Raw genomic sequence first — 6,676 nt, forward strand, 5'->3', positions numbered from 1 at the left:
TCCTGTGCCGGCTATCTATTGCTGGGTAACAAACCACTAGGAAATAGGGTGACTTAAAATAAGGTATCTTATTATATCTTACCCATATTCGGTGGGTCAGGAGTTTGGGTGGGCTTAGGCGAGGAAGTCATTGGCTCTACAGGATGTCAATTGTAGTGTCAGCCCTCCGTGGTATTCAGTTGGCAGGTAGACTGGTCTAGAGGGTCTCAGATGTCTTGATTCACATGACTACCTTGGAGGGGATGACTAGAAAGCCAGGCTCATCTGAGAGTTTCACCTATCATGCCAGTAGGCCATGGGGCCTCTCTAGCATGGTGGTCGCGATGTACTTGTACAGCTGACAGCTTCTGTGAGAAAGACAGACAGGAACTGTCTTGGTGTTACTCCCACTGTGTTCAGTTGACAAAACCAATCACAAAATCTGCCCATAGGCAAGGGGACAGAAAATGTACTGTCTGTAGAGGAATGAGTATCTTTAATACATTACAAGCCACTCAATAGGATCTTTATGTTGTAATAAAAGCAGTGTATCATTCTATATGTGGGTTATGTAATGTAACACGGGGTATACTTGAGTTAGAGCTTAGTAGATATGGAGCTTAGCAACATATATTCCATCTGTGCACTCGTATGTTACAGTAGTTCCTTCCTCACATGTAACATGAACTACTGTACTTTTCAGCATTGTCACAATACTCCTGAAGTTGATATTCCAAAGCAGATGTCAGGAAGCTTTTCCTATTAAGGGCCAGATAGTAAATATTTTGGGCTTTGCTGACCATATCCTAGCCCTGCCCATATTCATTTTTGTTTTTAACAACCTTTAAATGTGGAAAAAAAAAAACCTCTCCCGCCACAAAAAAAAAACCATATACAATCAATCCAAAATTAAGACATACGGAGAAGCAGTTGAAGTTAGTTTTTTAAAACATTGTGCACCATATCAAGTTTGTCATTTTGTAAATGCAACATAATTTCACTTATTAATGAATAATTGTGTGTCACTGAAACACTAGTTTTTTTAGGGTCTCTTTACTGCATTGGTGGATACAGGGTGTCTTTTTATGTGGAAGGGCCAGACGATCAGAAAAAAGTGTGTTAAAAGTGCCACCTCCAATACACATGGATCCAAAAGTCACCACTACACACACACACACACGCACTTTGCAGTTTTACTATTTATCTGTGCCTTCAAATACAGGTATGCTGATAAATTCTGTCTTTACACAATTTCTGCTTAGATATTATACACACTCAAACGAATAGTGTGTATTTAAGTGAATCTCTTGGTGTATCAACTAATTCCTGACAAGAGAGTATTTCCGTTTTGATGAGACATGAGTGAGAAGCACATTCTTCGGTGGGGACTTTACACATTCAATACGATTTCCCCTGCTATCTGAAAGTAGCGTGTTCCTACGAAAATTTTCAGAAGCTGGAAAGGCAGAAAGGGAAGAAACAATTACCACGAGTTTATATGGAAATTGCTTTGAATGTCCCCAGCCTCAAAAAATAAACTCTCTTGGGATTTTCTGATAATTTAGGACATATTTAACTAATGGGTACACAAAATAAATTGACATAAAGCACAAATCCTCACAGACGCAGTAGCTCAATGCTGAGATGCCGAGTGTAGTTCCCAGGGAAGAAGGTTGGTGGCGCCACTCTCCCACGCTGCCTCTACAATGGCTTGTTACAAAACACTCAACTCTATTTTCTTTTTGTCTTCTTTTGTAAAGACAAAAATCTTCTTTGGATTTCCTTCAGTTAGTGAAAACAAGTGCTAATGTAGGTCTTTCATAAAAGCAAAGTGGTATAGCTAGAACTTTTGAAAAGTGGAGACAAGGGCACCTGGGTGGCTCAGTGGATTAAGCCTCTGCTTTCTGATTGGCTCACAATTCTAGAGTCCCAGGATCCAGCCCCGCATGGGGCTCTCTGCTCAGCGGGGAGCCTGCTTCCCCCTCCCCCTCTGCTACCTCTCTGCCTACTTGTGATCTCTCTCTGTGTCACATGGATAAATAAAAATATTTTAAAAAGAAGAAAAGAAAAGAAAAGAAAAGTGGAGACAACTGCAATTGAAAGAACATTCTACAGACATGTTTGTGGCTTCAAAGAAATACCACTATAGAACCTCTGGCACTACACTTCTGTGCCAATACAGTGAATGTTGAGGAAATTCATGGAAGACTCGGTTGTCGGCAATAACTTGGCTCTGACTGAGAGAGACTGAACCCACAAAACACACCGAAATTAAATGTATCCCCATTCGAACTTTTCTTTAACTACTATGTATCTTCATCTGAATTTTTCCTTAACTAGATCTCTAACATGCTTGGAACTCTCAAACACCATTAAACAAGAAGTGTGATAAAGGAAAATGGAATGGAGGGGATCAGGGTTCCTAAGGTATTGCACTTAAAATTCTGACTATTGCAAATTTCAAAACCATGTGACTCTGCAAACACATTACTGCTTCCACCTCACCTCAAGGTCTTCAAAGAGGTTGATCAGGTAAGAGACCTGAAAGCTTAAGCTTCATTAGCATCATATTAAGTCTGCCCAGGAAAGTAATTCAGAAACTAAGGAGCACTGACCAAGACACCTAAGCAGAGTAACTTTTGGTAGTTGAAGGTGATAATTGGCTTATAGACTTTTGGAAAGCACTATTTTATAGGACAAAACAAAACAGAATCTGGGGCACTCCCTTAGTTTTGGTCCTACCTTTTTAAGCTTACCCTGGTTTTCTCTCACCATCTCTCCTATGTTTTAAATAAATCTGTTTGACAAGAAATATAGAAGCAAAATTTCCGCTTTGTTTGTTGAAAATGGAAACTATATCAGATGTCACCAAATAGGCAGGGGTAGGTGCTATCTCTTCCCTTCAAATAGGCAGACATGATTAGGCTGTAGCTAACATCCAGAGAGAAACAAGGAAACACTCTGAAACAGAAAGATCTAGTAAACCTTTCAGTATACTACGATGAGATATATTGTTACTAATCATGGCTGTTAGCTTCATAATGATGCATCAAAGCACTTAACATTTTATACATAACTTGGCTGAATTAAAAGCTTCTATTTACATCCTTATAGTAGGTTTTTATCCAGTCATTTTTGAGATAAAAATGATCATCTGTATCTGCAGCTCAACAGGACATAATAACCATAAATACACAGAATAGTTATTATCTTTCCATCTCACTGCAAGTCAATAGTACTTTATTAAAAGTCCTGTGCAAAGTGTTAAACTCTACACCAGCTACTAGAAAAAAATAAATTTTAAAATTATGTTTGCTAATTATTAAAAATCACCAGATATAAATTTATACAGCTTTATGAAGAGCTTGCCTTGCTGATGGACCTCGATTTCCTCCTGTGGCTAAATAGCACAACTGCTGATTTGTAGGGTTTACAGTTGAAACCCATATTGTCTACTTTGTAAACCTTTCAATCAGATTTACTTGATAATGCATCAAATAAATGCTCAAATAGCAGTGAAAACACCACTAGTTTCTAAAGTCAATGTTGATCTGTTCCATGTATCGGTCCTAGGTCAGGTTAATAATCAGTTTGATGAAACTGAACAATGATTCATTTCAGGCATCCATGTTCCTTTGGCAGTGAACTTAACCTTCTCCTCACAATTGCCCAGACCTAGTCAATGGCCTCATCTAGCCACAAGGGGGCTGAGAAGTGCAATCTTACAAAAGGTCCAGAAGTCAAAAGTAATTTGGGGAAAGGTCCAATGATTACCACGTAACTATCAGCATCTATTACTGCAAAATTCATTGCTGTTAAAGTAGTCAGTCAAAGTGCTCCAGATTCATTTTGTATTTTGAATTTTCTAATGCAATTGGTTAAATTTGATTGAATAATGAACATTTTCTACCACCTGGTATTGGTAATTAACATAAGATGTGATATAGTTAGCATAAATTAATATAGTCAGGGGCTAAAACTTATAAAGCTAATTCATTATTTCCAACCATTCTTAGTATAAGCAAGGTCATTTATTTATTATCCTCATACAAGCTATTATAATGAGATTTCCTCCCCAAATCCTCAATACATTATCTAGCTTAGAGGTCATTATTCACAGCAGCATTTGACATATCCTGCCATGATAGTAAAGAAATGTCAAAAGTCTCAGGTTCATGCTGCAAAGGGCATTGGAATGTTCAATTTTACCATAGATAGTGACAGAGAAGAGCTTCAAATGACCACAAATAATGGGATGTACAGTTCTAACCTACCGTGGGTCTTTTTCCAAAAAACTCACCCAGATTTTGCAAAATACTGTATTTTCTCCCAAGCTTAGATTTTTGTGAATATGGGTAAAAATCATAAATTATCTTGTAAAAGACAATGTGCTTGCCAGTTTTCATAACTGACTAGATCTTTATTTACATATAACTTAAACTATGAATCTATGCCGTGTTGCATGTTTTGGCATTTAAAACTTAAGAAATGGACAAAAAATCAGCTATTAATCTGTGCTTAAAAAGTGAAAATTACTTCTATTAAGTGGCATTTAAAAATACTAAAACATTCTGTTTAATAGACAAATCATATAGCCTATGAATTAATACTTGAACACTTAAAAATTAATTTCTTGAGTTTCTTATTCTCTGTGGACTGAATTTTTATACTGTCCTTTTAGAAATGTTTTTATAATTATCCAATAGATGGTATAAATCAACTTAGTTTATTTCTTGTGTTGTCTCATCAATACATTGTAATACAGTATATGGCTTTGCATAACATGATTGCATGATTTAAACAGCACAACCAATTCTACTTCTTGGCTGGAGACCAATTAAATAACCACTGAGGCAAGCAGTTATTACCTGCTTAAAAGGAAATCTGTGGTTTCCTTATTTAAACTGCTGAGTTTTAATGTCCATCAAAAAGTCCGTTATTGCAATGAATAATTTAGCTTCTTCAGTCTGCTGCTCATTTTAATACTACAGGCATAGATTTAAGGCTGCGAGATCTGCCCAAAGTTTCTCACAGTCCCAGAATCAGAACCATACTTGCTATAAGACAATAGTGAGACAGTTGTAGTTTACCGTTTGAAATGATATATATTTAAGGAACAATAATTTCTAATAATTACTAGGAAAAAGAAGACTTCAGCATCCACTTTATCAAAAATAGTTGGGGAAATGATTGATCACAAAGGTCCCGAAAACATATATATGCCCGTGTAAGTGGATATAGAGGACCCTTTTTAAAAAGACTAAAAGGTCAATGGATTTGGAGATCTAGGGGTGTCATTTCCTCTGTTTGTCCCTTGGTGGAGTTCTTGAGTCACTTTCTCCCTTCCCATCAAACTGCTTTATATTTCTTACAAGAACCGGCTATCATGTTTACTGTATTTAACCTTTTTCTTGTACAATTGTGAATAGAGCGTCTATAATAAATGAAAGCCCCCCTGAGATCGTATCTTCGGCACCTACTTCTTTGTATTCTTACCAATAAACTTTTGTTGTCCTTGTTACTTCTCTTCCTGTCTTTTTGAGACTTCAACTACCTCACGGACACTGGATGCTATTTTACAGCTCAGTCACTGAAATTTCTTAACTGCAAAGCAGTTTCAAGACGGCAGGGTTAGTGGGTAAATTTAAAACAACAACAAAAAACTACTGTATGGTAAATATAGGGCAAGATTTTTGGCATAAAAAGAAAAGGAATCCTTGGCCAAGCTTTGATCAAATGTTTATTAAAACGGGATGCCATTTCTATTTTAATCATTTTTTTTTTAATCTTGGTTTCAAGGGGTCATTTCTCCTAATATTCCTTTAAAACAGAGAGAGAGAGAAGAACCAAATCCACAACACTTCAACCTTCTCTCAAATACTTGGCTTCATGCAAGCGATGACGTGCCATCACTCTGATCAACTCGGGCTTTAGGAAACTGATCTCGTTTTCTCTCTTCAGCTCTGGCCGCCAAAGCAGCAGCAACAGCAGCACAGCAGCAGCGGGCTCTTTAATTTATTACAGCCGGTTACACTTTCGATCCCATTTCCTTCTGAACCCTTTCCTCTCAGGTTGAGAAGATAAATGCTGCCTCGAGTCTGAAAAGCCGGGCGGGGTTTGTGGGTGGGAGCGAATCCGGATATCATATTCCCGTGGTGAGGTCTGGTACCGGGGGGGATTAAGTCCCCCAGTTCCATTTAATGAAACTGCTGAGCACTTGTGACACTGGCTCTAAGACTGCGGAAATGGGGCGGGGGTGGGGGAAACAGCTTCTCGCCTCCATTCATCCTCCGCGCCGGCGGGAGGCTGGAGTTGGAGTGTCAGTCCCCAGACAGGGGGCGGAAGAGGACTGGGAGCTCCGACCGCGGCAAGGGCGCCCCGAGGGCTCCTCTCACCTCGCCCACACCCCCACCCCGCCTATTCCGTTTTCTTGCCCAAGTACAGCGCTGCTAGGCAAACCATGCGGTCCTTGGCTGCTCCCGCGGAAAGGTCGGAGGCCGGGACCGATGGGGGAGGGTGGAAAGCCGGGAGGCTTCACGGCCCCGGCAGTCTGGCGCGCTGTTCTCCATGCCGCACACGTCGGACCCATTTCCCACGCTGGCTTGGCTCGGCGGCGGAGTTGGTCAGGATGAGTAGGGAGGGCGGACTGGAGACTACCTCGCGCTCGCAAGGGGGAAACCACTCCACTGTGAAGGAC

This window comes from Mustela nigripes, chromosome 1 (genome assembly GCF_022355385.1).
Source record: "Mustela nigripes isolate SB6536 chromosome 1, MUSNIG.SB6536, whole genome shotgun sequence".
Taxonomy (NCBI): Eukaryota; Metazoa; Chordata; class Mammalia; order Carnivora; family Mustelidae; genus Mustela; species Mustela nigripes.